General features: G+C 36.9%; 1 protein-coding gene and 1 pseudogene across 1 annotated transcript in view; both read right to left on the reverse strand.

Annotated features, from left to right (window-relative positions):
* The window catches only part of BAZ2B (bromodomain adjacent to zinc finger domain 2B), a 303,077-nt gene that overhangs the window by 270,723 nt on the left and 14,379 nt on the right, over nt 1-17,975 (reverse strand). The window lies entirely within an intron of this gene.
* On the reverse strand, nt 7,864-8,839 carry LOC116867618 (annotated as a pseudogene).

Genomic DNA, 17,975 nt, shown 5'->3' on the forward strand with positions numbered 1-17,975 from the left:
AGACTTATCAAAAAGAAAAGAGAAAGGACCCAAATAAATAAAATCATGAATGAAAGGGGAGAGATCACAACCAACACCAAAGAAATACAAACAATTATAAGAACATACTATGAGCAACACTATGCCAACAAATTTGACAATCTGGAAGAAATGGATGCATTCCTAGAGACCTATAAACTACCACAACTGAACCAGGAAGAAATAGAAAGCCTGAACAGACCCATAACCAGTAAGGAGATTGAAACAGTCATCAAAAATCTCCAGAAAAACAAAAGCCCAGGGACAGACGGCTTCCCAGGGGAATTCTATCACACATTTAAAGAAGAATTAATTCCTATTCTCCTGAAACTGTTCCAAAAAATAGAAATGGAAGGAAAACTTCCAATCTCATTTTATGAGGCCAGCATCATCTTGATCCGAAAACCAGACAAGGATCCCATCAAAAAAGAGAATTACAGACCAATGTCCTTGATGAACACAGATGCAAAAATTCTCACCAAAATACTAACCAATAGGATCCAACAGTACATTAAAAGGATTATTCACCACGACCAAGTGGGATTTATTCCAGGGATGCAAGGTTGGTTCAATATCCGCAAATCAATCAATGTCATACAATGCATTAATAAAAGAAAGAACAAGAACCATATGATACTCTCCATAGATGCTGAAAAAGCATTTGACAAAGTACAGCATCCCTTCCTGATCAAAACTCTTCAAAGTATAAGGATAGAGGGCACATACCTCAATATTATCAAAGCTATATATGAAAAACCCACCGCAAATATCATTCTCAATGGAGAAAAACTGAAAGCTTTTCCGCTAAGGTCAGGAACACGGCAGGGATGTCCGTTATCACCACTGCTATTCAACATAGTACTAGAAGTCCTAGCCTCAGCAATCAGACAACAAAAAGAAATTAAAGGCATCCAAATCGGCAAAGAAGAAGTCAAACTATCACTCCTTGCAAATGATATGATACTATATGTGGAAAACCGAAAAGACTCCACTCCAAAACTGCTAGAACTTGTACAGGAATTCAGTAAAGTGTCAGGATATAAAATCAATGCACAGAAATCAGTTGCATTTCTTAACACCAACAACAAGACAGAAGAAAGAGAAATTAAGGAATCAATCCCATTTACAATTGCACCCAAAACCATAAGATACCTAGGAATAAACCTGACCAAGGAGGCAAAGAATCTATACTCAGAAAGCTATAAAGTACTCATGAAAGGAATTGAGGAAGACACAAAGAAATGGAAAAATGTTCCATGCTCCTGGATTGGAAGAACAAATATTGTGAAAATGTCTATGCTAAAGCAATCTACACATTTAATGCAATCCCTATAAAAATCCCAACCATTTTTTTCAAAGAAATGGAACAAATAATCCTAAAATTTATATGGAACCAGAAAAGACCTCAAATAGCCAATGGAATATTGAAAAAGAAAGCCAAAGTTGGTGGCATCACAATTCTGGACTTCAAGCTCTATCACAAAGATGTCATCATCAAGTCAGTATGGTACTGGCACAAAAACAGACACATAGATCAATGGAACAGAATAGAGAGCCCAGAAATAGACCCTCAACTCTATGGTCAACTAGTCTTCGACAAAGCAGGAAAGAATGTCCAATGGAAAAAAGACAGCCTCTTCAACAAATGGTGTTGGGAAAATTGGTCAGCCACATGCAGAAAAATGAAATTGGACCATTCCCTTACACCACACACGAAAATAGACTCAAAATGGATGAAGGACCTCAATGTGAGAAAGGAATCCATCAAAATCCTTGAGGAGAACACAGGCAGCAACCTCTTCGACCTCAGCCGCAGCAACTTCTTCCTAGGAATATAGCCAAAGGCAAGGGAAGCAAGGCCAAAAATGAACTATTGGGACTTCATTAAGATCAAAAGCCTTTGCACAGCAAAGGAAACAGTTAACAAAACCAAAAGACAACTGACAGAATGGGAGAAGATATTCGCAAATGACATTATCAGATAAAGGGCTAGTATCCAAAATCCATAAAGAGCTTAGCAAACTCAACACCCAAAGAACAAATAATGCAATCAAGAAATGGGCAGAGGACATGAACAGACATTTCTGCAAAGAAGACATCCAGATGGCCAACGGACACATCAAAAAATACTTCACATCACTCGGCATCAGGGAAATACAAATCAAATCCACAATGAGATACCACCTCACACCAGTCAGAATGGCTAAAATTAACAAGTCAGGAAATGACAGATGCTGGCAAGGATGTGGAGAAAGGGGAGCCCTCCTACGTTTTTGGTGGGAATGCAAGCTGGTCCAACCACTCCGGAAAACAGCATGGAGGTTCCTCAAAAAGTTGAATATGGAGCTACCCTACGATCCAGCAATTGCACTACTGGGTATTTACCCTAAAGATACAAATGTGGTGATCCGAAGGGGCACATGCACCCAAATGTTTATAGCAGCAATGTCCAACATAGCCAAGCTATAGAAAGAATCTAGATGTCCGTCAACAGACGAATGGATAAAGAAGATGTGATATATATATATATATATATATAGATATATAGATATATAGATATCTATATATCTATATATACATATATATACACACACACAATGGGATACTATGCAGCCATCAAAAGAAATGAAATCTTGCCATTTGCGATGACATGGATCAAACTAGAGGGTATTACACTTAGCAAAATAAGTCAATCGGAGAAAGACAAATATATGATCTCCTTGATATGAGGAAGTGGAGATGCAACGTGGGGGGCTTGGGAGGTAGGAAAAGAATAAATGAAACAAGATGTGATCGGGAGGGAGACAAACCATAAAAGACTCTTAATCTCGCAGAAGAAACTGAGGGTTGCTGGGGGGAGGGGGGTTGGGAGAGGGTGGTGGGGTTATGGACATTCGGGGGGAGTGTGCTGTGGTGAGTGCTGTGAAGTCTGTAAACCTGGCAACTCACAGACCTGTACCCCTGGGGCTAAAAATACATTATATGTTTATAAAATTTTTAAAATTTTTTAAAAATAAATTCCAATAGCATTTTTCACAGAAATAGAACAAACAAATCCTAAAATTTGTATGTAACTACAAAAGACTCCAAATAGCCAAAACAATCTTGAGAAAAATGAACAAAGCTGGAGGCATCACACTTCCTGATTTCAAACTATAATACAAAACTATAGTAATCAAAACAATATGGTATTGCCATAAAAACAAATCAAGACACAAAGATCAATGGAACAAAATAGAAAGCCTGGTAATAAACCCATGCATATACAATCAACTAATTTGTGACAAAGGAGGCAAGAATAAACAATGGGGAAAGAACAAGCTCTTCAATAAATGGTAATGGGAAAACTGGATGGCTATATGCAAAAGAAAGAAACTGGATCACTATCTTATACCATACAGAAAAATCAACTCAAAATGGATTAAAGACTTGAACATAAAGCCTGAAACCACATAACACCTGGAATAAAACAAAGGTGGTTAAGTTCCTTGCAATTGGTTTTAGCAATCATTTTTTTGGATTTGACACCAAAATCAAACGCAACAAATTTAAAAGTAAACATGTGGGACTAAATCCAACTAAAAAGTTTCTATACAGCCAAGGAAACCATCATTAAAAAATAAAATGAAAAGGCAACCTACTGTGTGGGAGAAAATATTTGCAAATCATATATTTGATGGGAAGTTAGCGTTCAAAATATAGAAAGAACTCCTACAACTCAGTAGCAAAGTAAGAAACAATATGATTTTAAAATGAGCAGAGGATCTGAATAAACATTTTTTCAAGAAGACATGCAGATGGTCCACAGGAGCTCAACATCAGTGATTATCAAGATGATGCAAATCAAAACCACAATGAGGTATCACCTCACAACTCTTAGAATGGCTGTGATAAAAAAAAAAAAGAAATCACAAGTACTGGCAAGGATGTACGGAAAAGCAAACCCTCATGCACTGTTGGTTAAGAATGCAAATTAGTGCAGCCGCTATGGAAAATAGTACGGACGTTCCTCAAAAAATAAAAAAATAGAACTACCGCATGATCTAGCCATTCCAATTCTGGGTATTTATTAGAAGAAAGTAAAAACTACTAACACTTACCCGCATATATATATGTTCCCTGCAGTGTTATTTATAATAGTAAGGAAGCAACCAAAGTATGCACTGATGGATGAATGGATAAGGAAAATGTGTATATGTACAATGAAGTATTACTCAGCCATAAAGCATAAATATCTCCATTTTTGACAAAATGGATAGACCTTAAGGGTATTATACTAACTGAAATAAGTCAGAGAAATAAAAATACCATACGCTCAATCTCACTTATATGTAGAATCTAAAAAAAGAAAGAAAATGAAAGAAAGAAATACAGTTCATACATACTGAGAACAGATGGATGGTTACCAGCCCAGGAGTGGGTGAATAGGTGAAATGGGTGAAAAGGTCAAAAGTTACAAACTTCCAGCTATAAAATAAATAAATCATGAGATGTACAGCATGGTAACATGGATAGTAAAATATATTGCATATTTGAAAGCTGCTAAGGGAATATATCTTAAAAGTTCTCAACGCAAGAAAAAAAAATTGTAACTATGAGAGGTGGTAACCAGACTTAATGGGGTGATTATTTCATATCATATATAAATACCATTAAACTGATACGATGTTATATATCAATTATACTGAAATAGAAAAAAATCTGCTTAAAAAATGGAATAAGCAACTTGGGGAGTCATTAGCATTTCAATGCTATCTAAATCCAGGGGATGAAACTATTTCACTAAGACAGTTATAGTTAAAGAACAGAAGCTGTGCAACGAGTGAAGCCTCGGGTATGGGTGGAGACATGAAGAGAAACCAGCAAAGAAAAAATAGAAAAGTAGGAGGAAAAACAAAATATGAAATTGTGGAAGGGAAAGGAAAAGAAAGTTTAGAGGACGACAGAGTGATAAACTTTATTAAATGTTACAGGTTTAGTCAAGAAAATGAGAATCGCGAATTGACTGAAGTCACAGAGGTCATCAGCGACACTGACAAGAACAGTTTTCTGGAGCTAATGTGAAGCAAAGGCATGACTAAAGCCCGATCAAGAAAGAATGGTAGGCGAGCAGCGCACGAGTGGCTCAGTTGGTTAAATGTCCGACTCTTGGTTTCAGCTCGGGTTGTGATCTCAGGGTCTGAAGATGGAGGCCAGCAGTCGGGGGAGGGGCAGGGGAGGTCCCTGCTCAGCCAGGAGTCTGCTTGGATTCTCTCTGCCCCTCCTGACCACGTGCTCCCTCTCTTTCAAATAAATAAATCTTAAAAAAAAAAAATGGTAACAGAGTATTATAGGTAGCAAATAAAATTCTGCTAAGTGAAAAGCAGAGAATTTATGGCAATAATGAAGGGAATGAAAAGAAGAATCTTTTTTTCCGAGTATGTTGTGGTAATAATCCAAGAAAGGGAAACATGATGATGCAAAAGGGAAATGTGAGTAATATGAAGCAACTACAGGAAAACAAAAGGAATTATATCCATCTAATGAAACCCCAGGCTGGAGTATGAGAGAGCAGAAAGGTGAGTATCCTGGGATTGACCCCCAGAACTACCTCTGCCCAGATCTCTCTGCCCAGAGATATCTCTCAAATATGATTTGATTTGATGATGGGTTGGGTAATAAATACTAGGCACATGGAACAAAGAAGTTTTGCAAAGGCAAAAATCTTACTGTCAATTATTTCTTTCTCTTTCCAGTTGGCCATCATATTTCTGCTCCCAATATTAGATTTGTATACCTAGGAAATCTTGTTTTTTCTGAAATGTATTAGGGCTAGTAATATTTGGGGCACCTGAGTGGCTCAGTCTGCCTTTGGCTCAGGTCCTGATCCTAGGGTCCCAGGATTGATCCCCACATCGGGCTCCCTGCTCAGCGGGAGCTTGCTTCTCCTTCTCCATCTGCCCCTTCCGATGCCCATGCTCTCTCTCTGTCTCTCTCTCAAACAAATAAAAAAACTTTTTTAAAAAAGGCTAGTAACATTTGATACGGATTTTAATGTAATTTCATCAACTAAAATATAAAACAATGAAATGGGTGCAAAAGAAAGGTTATTTCAAGTTACTGTTAATTAGGTAAGACAAGCAGACAAGCATACATATTGACAGAAGACATCGTAACAATATACTCTGCACCCAGAAGGCTTTGTAAGAATCTGATATGAAACTTCTATTTCAGAAGTGGGGGTTCAGTAAAGACACAATGATTTCCACTTAGGAATCCATCCCCAAATAAAAAGTACAAATTCCCCCTCCCCATAAACGGATTTTTTTTTTAAGTCACAAAATGTGAAGCTTTTGGGTTATTAAATGTTTACACTTATATGTATATATACCTTTGTAATGATTTCCCATTTTAACTGTCTTGACTAAATGAATTATCTGTCACCTCCAACTACATTGGGTAAGAAGTTTCTGTTACTGTAAATTTGGTAAACAGTGGCTAGAAGTCATTTCCAAAAATTTAAGTTCCATACTAGAAATATAGTTAAGATGGTTAACATACTTTTCCTTCTTCCTTAAATGAGAGTCTTTTTCCTGACACTTGGAATCATCTAGCAAAATCAGTTAGGTATTTCCTACATATTAGTTTTATAACTGTAACATAGTTGCTTATTCCATTTTTAAGCAGATTTTTTTTCTTTCTCTCTTGAAAATGAATAAATACATATTTTAAAAAATAATAAATGACAAGGACATTTTTGCCAGTTGTGGCTTATTTGCTGCCTCGATGCATACTTAAAAATTATCTTTTCAGGGTATCTAGGTGGCTCCATCAAGTAAGCATCTGCCTTTGGCTCAGGTCATGAGCTCTTGGTCCTGGGATGGAGCCCTGAGTTGGGCTATCTGCTCAGCAGGTAGCCTGCTTCTCCTTCTCACTCTCCATGCTCTCTCTCAAATAAATAAATAAATAAATAAATAAATAAAACTTTAAAAAAATAATCTTTTCAACATTATTGGCCTAAATAAGTGACTTTCTTCCTTGCATGCCTACTTATTCCATATTTTTAGCAAAAGTCACTTTTATATTGTTCACTCAGAAACTTTTGAAGTATTAGTAAATATGTTAAATGTATTTAGTAGGTTATTTTATGTGTGGTAAAGATGCAGATTATTGTTTTTATGATAATATATTTCACAATTACAGCTTTAATATTAAAATATCATATTAATGTTAAAAACCATTGTCAATTATTAACTAATCAATGACCTAGAGTTTGTGATAATTATAATATGATTAGAAGTTTACATCTGGCATTGTAAAAAAGGATTTATTAGTATGAAGACTAACAGTTATTACTACCTTGAAAATATCTGCTTTCATTTTGTGACCCAAATAATTTTGTTTTGTTTTTTCGTGTATGAAAGGTTCTGAGAGATAAATATATATATCCATATGTCCATATGTATATATACACATACATAAGTATATGTGTGTGTGTATATATATATATACACACACACACACACACATATATATGTATATATATGTGTATCTGCTGAGTGGAAGTAATCAAATCACCTAATTCTACAATAACCCAGAAGTTTTCTTGCAAATTGTTGCTAAGTTTGTTATAAAGCTACTTAAAACCATTAAATAAGGGTGCCTGAGTGGCTCAGTGGGTTAAGTGTCAGACTCTCGATTTCAGCTCAGGTCATGATTTCAGGTTCATGAGATAGCCCATGATGGGCTCTATGCTGGGTGTGTAGCCTGGACATAAACCAATTTTATTGTTCCCCATTATGTTATACAAAAAAATTGGAATAACAGATTTGTAGAGAATAAATGAATAGTAAATAAGAGGGCAACGGTAGTAATTTAAATGTGAATAATTTTTCATGCTATTACAATGAAAACCATCCCAAAACATGTGTGTGTCTGGCTTCAGAGTAGGTGTGTTCCATGGCCAAAGCAAAACCTGCCATAAATTTAAAATGTTCAATGTCTTGTATGCTCTACTGGCTCTTGACAAAACCATTTGAGATCTTCAAGAAAAGTAGTTTTCCTGATGCTTCAGGGCTGTGCTGAGCTCCACTAACTCATCTGCTAAAGTGTTATCCACCCCTCAGCCTGCCAGGAAATCCATCAGGGGGTCATATAGAGTCCAAGCCAAGGGATCGGTGTTGAGTGTCCTTCCCCTCAGGCTCCCCAATGGACTAAAAGGTCATCTCCCTGGAGAAATTATCACTCTTGTCCTCCTCTTCTTGCCCAACCTCATCTTCTAGACAGTAGTGACAGTCTAGCAATAGGGCCTTCTTGCCATCATTCTTTATAACTTCAACCATGAAACTGGGAATGGATGTCAATTCAGGCTCCTGTTCTTCAACCCTCTGCCCTTGGGAGGGCTCCTCTTCCCTATCAAATGTTGCCAGGATGTTATTGTTAATGTTGAGAGTGACAATGAATGATCTTTTCTCTAGGAACTTTCACCACTACTTTGGTTCTGTCCCATTCACTTCCACCTCCCAACTTCCCAATATCTTGGGGAGGGACTTATGCTTCTGCTTCTTCTCTTCCTCCTTAATTTCATCACTCAGTAATTCAACGAATGCTCTGTCCCCTAGGTATATAGCATGCTGCAGCTGCAGCCCCAGGATGCTCGAGAGCACGGGCAGCTCAGCCGATCCATCCCATTTGTAGGCAGAGAAGCCCCAAGTGCCCCACAAAAGGCCCACTCCCACTTCGGGCTGCTGCAGAGTTTGGACTGGCTGCAGAATCCCCCAACAGGGAAGCCCAGTGCATGGGGCACTGGGCACAGCAGAGACAGTACTGGGTCTGCAGGCATGTGTAAGCATGAAGGTTGACCTAGGTGGAAGATCCTAACCATTGCCCCACTGGAAGTCTTCTATTTCAAACTTTTTCATTATTATTGTATTTATTATGGTGATCTGTGTGATCAGTGATCTTTGATATTACTATTTAAATTGCTTTGGGGTGCCATGAACCATATAAGGTGATGAACTTAATAAAGTTATAGGATAATAATGTCGGGTGTATTCTGAGTGCACCACTGATGGATCTCTCTCCCTTATCTTGGCCCTCCCTATTCCCCAAGAGCTCTGATGAAGATGTCCAAGGAGATAAATGTTGTTTTCATGTCTGGTAATACAACATCCATTCTGTAGCCCATGGATTGAGGAGTAATTCTGATTTTCCAGTCTTATTACACAAGAAATACATTTTGTAAAGTTATCACTGCCAGATAGTGATTCCTCTGATGGATCTGGGCAAAGGAAATAGAAAACCTTTGGACATGACTCACCATTCTAGAACCCATTAAGAACATAAGAACATTTGTGATTCATGGAAAGAGGTCAAAATATCAACATTAACAGGAGTCTGGAAGAAGCTGATTCCAACACTCATGGATGAACTTTGAAGGGTTGGTTCAAGACTTTGGTAAAGGAAGGAAATGCAGATGTGGTAGAAATAGCAAGAGAACTACAATTAGAAGTGGAGTCTTGAATATGTTACTGAACTACTGCAATCTCATGATAAAACCTTAATGGATGAGGAGTTATTTCTTATAGCTATACAAAGAAAGTGGTTTCTTGAGATGGAATGTTCTTCTGGTGAAGATGTTGTGAAGACTACTGAAATGACAACAAAGAGCTCAGAATATACATAAACATGGTTGATAAAGCAGTGGCAGGGTTTTGGGTTTTTAAAAGATTTTTATTTAGTTATTTGGCAGAGAGAGAGGGACAGAAAGCAGCAGGCAGAGGGAAAAGCAGGCTCTCTGCCAAGCACAGAGCCGGATGTGGGGCTTGATCCCAGGGCCCAGGGATCATGATCTCAACCAAAGGCAACCGCTTAACCAACTGAGCCACTCATGCACCCCAAGCAGTGGCAGGATTTGCGAGGACTGACTCTAGCTTTGAAAGCAGTTCCACTGTGGAGACTATTATGCAACCATAAAAAATGCTGAGATGATGCCATTTGAGACAACACGGATAAGCCAAAGTGTTATGCTAAGTGAAATAAGTCAGACTGTGGAAGACAAATGTCTTATGATTTCACTCATAAGTAGAATCTAAAAACAAAAACAAAAACAAATGAAGAAACGAAGAACACAACTGGACCTATAAATACAGAGAACAAAATGATGGTTGCCATAGAGGAGGGGGAGGGGGTTTGAGCAAATCAGGTGAAAGGGAATGGGAGATATAGGCTTCCAGTTATGGAATGAATAAGTCACAGGAATAAAAGGCACAACATAACGAACATAGTCAATGATACTGTAATAACATAATATGTAAAGTTATCGAACACAAAGTTGTACACCTTTTAAAACCTATGACTGAAAAGTATATTATAAACATCTAAAGATATAACATCACAGAAAAGCATATTATAGACATCTAAAGGTATAACATCACAGAAGAGATAGTAGTCTAACCATTCACAAAAATGAAAAGCTCTTTTCCGAGCTGTTAGAAAGGTTCTTTCCTAACAGTTTTCTAGGCAAAAGAACAAGTCTGAAGCAAATGAGAGTTAAGTTTCAGGTTTTTTTCCTTACATTGCTTATTTTTAAAACAGGAGTTGTAAATGAAATACAACAACTACAGGTGAAGAGTTAGAATCCTCATTAATTTCAGTTGCTGGTTGTCTTGCCAATTTCCCTAGTCCACTTCTGTTTCTATGGTAACAAAGGCAGAATCAGGAAGCAGAAACAAATATTTTAAGATAACAGTTGTAGAGGGATGGTCAAGTACGGAATGGTAAAATATGAAAAGGAAGAATGGAATCACAATTCATATGATTTTTAAAGATACTTCCAGTCCATTATTTTTTTCTTGTTTTCATGGAAAAGTATTTACATTTTCATTATAACTTCTAAAAATTTTGATTCCACTCCCACTTTGGGTGGCCAAAAAACAAAACTAAGCAAAACTCTAAAATCACCAAATGTCCAGATTTACCTTCCATCACAAAATTCACAGTACTAGAATTAAGGCTTTAAAATATGACAGCATATCTTGTGATTCATTTTAATTTTGATTTTATTTGAAACAGTGGGGTCTAATGGGCCTTTTTTATTTTCAAGCAAAGCAGCTACCTTTAAGAATGAAAATAAACCTTCTATTAATACTGGTATTAACCTTTCATTTACACACACACACACACACACACACACAATACCAATGAAACACTATGTGTCTGGAATACAAATTTCTTTTTTTTTTTTTAAGATTTTATTTATTTATTTGACAGATCACAAGTAGGCAGAGAGGCAGGCAGAGAGAGGGGGAAGCAGACTCCCTGCTGAGCAGAGAGCCTGATGCGGGGCTCAGTCCCAGGACCCTGGGATCATGACCTGAGCTGAAGGCAGAGGCTTTAACCCACTGAGCCACCCAGGCACCCCTGGAATACAAATTTCTTCAGCAAAGTTTCTAAATATTTCTGGGGTCATCTTAAGTTTGTTAGTATCCAAAATCATTACTTTGTTAGATCATTTGAACTGTTTATTCTTTGCCAAGTTGCTTTATATTCAAAATATTCGTCTTCCTCTCTCAAAACATTGTCACTTCAAAGAGTCTATGTTTCTGTCTTTGCTTTCTGTGTCTGTCTCTGTCTCTTTCGTTACTCTGGGGGAAGGAAGCTGCCATGTCAGAAGGAGCACTATGGAAATGACCACGTGACAAAGAACTGAGGCCTCCTACCAAAAGCCAATAAGGAACTGTCAATAATAACCTAAGCTTGGCATCAGATCCTCCAGCCCCAGCTGAGTTTTGAGATGACTGCTGTCCCAACTGGAAGCTTGATAACCACCTCAAGAGAGACCGTGAGTTAAAACCACCTAAGCCAATCCCAGTTTCCTGACCCACAGAAACTAAAACATAAAGATTAGTGGAAAAAGCATGTCAGAAAATGATACGTACAGTACAATACTATATAAGGATTTAAAACATGCTAAATAATGCTGATAAACTTGAGTATTTTTGCTAAATTAGATAATCAATAAGGTATCTTATTCACCTGTTTATTTCTTCCTACCTTAACTTGAAGAGTTCCTTGCCTAGAACAAACACTTAAGAAGTAAGTGATGGAAGTAAAGCATTAAGATGTAATGTAGTTTGGACAAAACTCATACCTAATGTGCTTGCTCTTACTGCTAAGGGAAACAAAAAATGTAAGCCCCTACCTCTATGTGACAACTAAAATAATAAAATGAAAATAAATGTTCATTTATAAAATACATGATGTGCTAACCTGTAAACATCAGAAAACAAAGAGTAGCCCAAAATCTACATTTCAACCACTATTTTCCACAGTGAACATACAAACTTTGGCCAAATTTTTCCATCTTTATCTACGGACAATCTGGAATGTATGTCTGTTTAGTGGTATGCATCCAAATATTAATCCTCTTATAAGAACGGTCCTGAGGGGTGCCTGGGTGGCTCAGTCAGTTGAACGTCCTAGACTCCTGATTTCAGCTTGGGTTGTGATCTCAGGGTCATGACATCCAGAAAATAATCACCCATAAACCTCACAGTAATACCAGGCTTTTGGGGTGGAGGGGGATCAAGAAAAATCTTTAAAATTACTATGAGCATATCCCTCCAAAAATCTTAGTAAAAACAATTTCTTTTAAACAATTCAAATACAAATATAATTCCCCAGTAAACAGAAACATATGATTATCTGTAATAAATAAGAATATACGAATTAGGAATCCCTGGGTGGCTCAGTTGGTTAAACATCTGCCTTTGGCTCAGGTCATGATCCTGGGGTCTTGGGATCAAACCCTGCATAGGGATCCCTGCTCAGTGGGGAACCTGCTTCTCCCTCTGCCCCTCCCCTCACTCGCTCTCTCACTCTCTTCTTGAATAAATAAATAAAATCTTAAATATATATATACACATACATATTAAAATAAAATTATTCCTATTAAGAATACAATTAAAAAAGGGGCACCTGGGTGGCTCAGTGGGTTAAAGCCTCTGCCTTCGGCTCAGGTCATGATCCCAGGGTTCTGGAATCGAGCCCCACGACGGGCTCTTTGCTCAGTGGGGAGCCTGCTTCCCTTCCTCTCTCTCTGCCTGCCTCTCTGCCTGTCTGTGATCTCTGTCTGTCAAATGAATAAATAAAATCTTAAAAAAAAAAAAAGAATACATTAAAAAAATTCTCAAAGTCCACGGGATGGAGTATAAGGTAGTACAACTTCTCCTGAGGAACATTTCATGAATATATGAAAAGAGACTTAAACAAAAATAAAACAGCATTCATTCACATAATCCCTCCCCCAAAATCCACCCAAAAGGCCCAAAACTGGTATAAGAACGCCATCATCAAAAAAGTCAGGGAAAATACCAACACTATAACAAGACTCTGACTCTATACACATATGTCCCAAGAGCATAAGGGGCAGATTTTTAGAAATAAGAATATTTCGAAATGTCCCAACCCACAACTTGTAGAAGTGAAGTTTAGGAACATGGAAGGCCTATAAGAGAAGTGGGAATCAGAGCTTGGCTCTTGTGTTCACACTGCAGAAAGACATCAAGGGGCCTTTAGGCCTCATTGTTTTAATTTTCCTCAACCTGTCATTAAGGTTGAAAAGGAGCCAGCTTTATAAGTGATGATCAAATTTGACTAAGCAGACATAAGTACTGACTCACCATACCAAACTCATAATCCACAGTATTACAGAGTAGCAATTATCCCCCTACTAATATCCCCCATCCACAGGTATGTCAGTCTCTCCCTGAAACAGGGGAACTGCTAAAATCAAAGGTTGACCCTTAAATATAGGATTACAGGTACACCCACAACAAAAATCTCAAGAGGTTCACCAAAAAAGTTCTAGGAGAAAACAAACTGTATTTCCTCTTGCCTAGTTCATCTTGTTGCTTATCCCAAATATTGAAAACCATCAACATCTAAACCTTTGTCTAGCATAAATTGTAAAATGAAAAGTAGTCGTGCCTGGGTGGCTAAGTTGGTTAAGCATTTGCCTTTGGCTCAGGTCATGATCCCCGGGTCCTGGGATCAAGCTGCACATTGGGCTCCCTGCTCAGCGAGGAGTCTGCTTCTCCCTCTGCCTGCTACTCCCCCTGCTTGGGCTCTCTCTGTCAAATAAATAAATAAAATCTTTAAAAGACAAAACAAAACACTAAGGTAAATAGAGAAAGCCATCAAGAACTACCAAGTTGCCCATGTATTTAAGTAAATTTCAATCTTCTTTCTGAATATTGTTAAAGTCTTAATAGAAATAGATGAATACTTGCTTAACCTGATTCTCAAAAACACATCTAACAAACCAAAAGTGAGTATCACAGATAATGATGAAGTATTTGAAGCATTTCAAAAATCAGAAAAAAGTAACAGTATGCTCAGTGTTAATACTAGTCAACTTAATTCTTTATGCCAAAGAATAAAGTTGTAAATATTAGAACTGTGGCAGCAAAATTATCTCATGATTACATATACAGAAAATCCTAGAGAATCAAGTGATAAATTATTAAGAAAAAATAAGAAAGTTGAGTAATTCAATCAATAGCCAGTAAGAATTATGCCACAATGTTTCGGGAGAAACTCAATGTCTTGTGGGGAAAAAAAATAAAGCTGAGATTTCACACTTCACCTCTCACTTAAGTAGATTCCATCTACGATAAAAATTCAAGAGTAAAGCAAAGTAAACCTTAGGGCCATATACAAAAAGAATGTAACACTGGTCTTCTAAATACTTGTATTTTTTCCTATTTTGAAAATAACAATATGGGTGTAGGATTCCAAAATAAATAAAAAAGGGAATAGAAAATTCTAAATAAATAGAAAAGGGAAGAAGGAAGGGAAAGAGAGAAGGAAAAAAAAAAAGAGTGATTTGCTAGACCTTGCTCATAGAAGTTCACAAGAGTCAATTGTTAAAGTTTTTAGGAATTTTGCAACCCATTTGTTAAACATAGTCATCTCTAAAAATTAAATTATATAGGGACGACTGTGTGGCTCAGTCAGTTGAGTGTCTGACTCCTGGTTTCAGCTCAGGTCATGATCTCAGGGTTGTGGCATGGAGCCAGCATAGGGCTCCATGATCAGCAGGAAGTCTGGGATTCTCTCTTCCTCTCCATCAGTCCCTCTCCCACTCCCACTCCCTCTTTAAAATAAACACATAGGGTCACCTGTGTGGCTCAGTCGGTTAAGCATCTGCCTTCAGCTTAGGTCATGACCTCAGGGTCCTGGGATCAAGCCCCGCCTTGGGCTCCCTGCTCAACAGGGAGCCTTCTTCTCCCTCTCCCTTTGTGGCTCCCCCTGCTTGTGCTCTCTTGCTCTCTGTCAAATAAATTGAATAAAATCTTAAAAAAAAATAAAATAAAATACACAAATCTTTTAAAAAATTAATTGTATAAACTTACCAATCAATAAATTATATTAAAAATAAGGTAATAAACACTCAAAATTTATCACTTCCTAATTATTTTACCACCTTTTATTATTCTCTGAGCTATTGAGGTTATTTACATCTATTGTATCAGCTTGGTACAGATACTGTATAATAATTGTGTGTCTGCACATCCAATTCTGTTCAGTGGTATTAAATTGTTGGAATGAAATAGGCCGTGTCAGGAGTATTTACACCAGGGAAAAGAGCGCACACTATAAATCAAGACTCCCTCTGCCAACACACAAACCAGTTGTTAATATTTACCAGAATACCACTGCATAAATGTAAACCATTCATTATGGTTTGACCCAGCAATTCAATCTCCTGGAATGTTTCCTAATGAAATAAATTACAATATGCACAAAGGCTTAGTGATGTTTGATGTTATATTATTTCATTATATATTATATGTAATCAAACAGTTTAAATGCCCCAAACTTAGGTAGTTGAATAAATTATTATACTGTTCGAAAATATTTAATGACATGAGAAAATGCCTCCTGATATAATCCAAAAAAAGAATAAAGTAAAAAAGAATGAAAAACTACAAGTACCTATTTTGTAAAAAAAGAAACAAAATGTATAAATACTTACATAGAAAAAAAGATCAGAAATTAAAACTTTGTTTTATGAAAAACCAGCAAAGAGGCTATTGAAGAAATTTTTAAATTTTTTAAATTTTTTTATTTTTTTAAAGATTTTATTTATTTTATTTATTTGACAGAGAGAGAGAGATCACAAATAGGCAGAGAGGCAGGCAGAGAGAAAGGGGGAAGCAGGCTCCCCACTGAGTGGAGAGCCCGATGCGGGGCTCGATCCCAGAACCCTGAGATCATGACCTGAGTCGAAGACAGAGGCTCAACCCACTGAGCCACCCAGGTGCCCCTTGAAGAAATTTTTTAACAAGATTTATTTATTGGGACGCCTGGGTGTCTCAGTGGGTTAAAGCCTCTGCCTTCGTCTCAAGTCATGATCTCAGGGTCCTGGGATCGAGTCCCGCATCGGGCTCTTTGCTCGGCAGGGAACCTGCTTCCTCCTCTCTTTCTGCCTGCCTCTCTGCCTGCTTGTGATCTCTGTCTGTCAAGTAAATAAATTAAATCTTAAAAAAAAAAAAAAAGATTTATTTATTTATTTAAGAGAGAGAACCTGCATGAGTTGGGGGAGGGGCAGAAAGAGAGGGAGGGGGAGAACCTCAAGCAGACACCTTGCTCAGCACAGAGCCTGACAGGGGCTCAATCTCATGACCATAAAATCATGACCTGAGCCAAAATCAAGAGTTAAATCAGACATTTAACCAACTAAGCCACCCAGATACCCCTCTACTTGAAGAATTTCTGGTATTTGAAACTTGAACTCTGAAATTTCTTTCCACCAAAGCTCCAATATGACTGCTATACACATCCACATCCTCTTATTCCCTCTAATTATAGAGTTACCCCTCCTTCTAGCTGATGTCAATCAAACTAACATGGGTCTGAAACCCGTGTCTTCCCACTTCTCAAAGAATTTCTGAGTTATATCCCCTGCCCCTATATCGTCATTCTCATCATCAAGAAAGTCATCTTCAAGTCCATATTTTCTTCCTAGAAACTTGCCAATTTCTTTTCATTTCCCTTAAAAACAACAATAACAACTATCCAAACTCCATGTTCCTATCTCTTTAGCTTTAGTCTAAACCACTCCACTGAAACTATTATTGCCAAGGTCACCAATGTGCTATTTTGCTTAATTTAATAGGATTTTTTATTTGTTCTTACTTGATATCACAAAACCATTTCACTCTATGCCAGCTCCCCTCATTTCTTTTTTAGAGAGGAGGTTTATGAAACTAACTTGCTGTTTTTTCAATTATGAAGACTTTCATTTCATTAAATAAACTTCAATATAAAATAAAACAAAAGTGGAAGTAATAAAATTTTGGAACTTCGACATTTTTATCTTAATATTTTCTGTACTTTTCAAAATGTTTGATAATTTTTTAGTCAAAAATACACCTCTAATTTTAAAACAAATCTTGTTGTACATCTAAAACTAACATAATGTTTTACGTCATTTGTACCCTGTTTTCTTAAATGTTAGAAAACAAACAACAAAATTAATATAAAGAAAAAAGGAAAGGACAATGAATATGATCAGCTGTAAGAAGGAATAACAGGCAAGTTGTAGAGTAACATGTACAAATTACTTTTATCATAAACAAACATATGGCACAAATATAAGAAAATATGAGAATTTATTCTCTAAAGGTTCAAGTTGTATTCTCAAATAGTGATAATTCAGGCAGCTAATGAGTATAATAGAATTACTTACCAGGATGATAATCCTACCTTATCAAGGAAAATTTATTTTTAATATGCTGAGTATTATCTAATAAAATTAGTATTTTAATAAAGAATTCTTATTACAAGAGATAGAAACAAAATAAAAATTTGACAATGCCTTAAAAAGTTGACCTTTAGTGGTCTAGTTCAACATTCCCTATAATACAAATTTTTTAGAGTATACAGCAGAAATGTGGTACAGATACCAAGTG

The sequence above is a fragment of the Lontra canadensis genome, unplaced genomic scaffold, assembly GCF_010015895.1.
Source record: "Lontra canadensis isolate GAN:19392208 unplaced genomic scaffold, GSC_riverotter_1.0 scaffold13, whole genome shotgun sequence".
NCBI lineage: Eukaryota > Metazoa > Chordata > Mammalia > Carnivora > Mustelidae > Lontra > Lontra canadensis.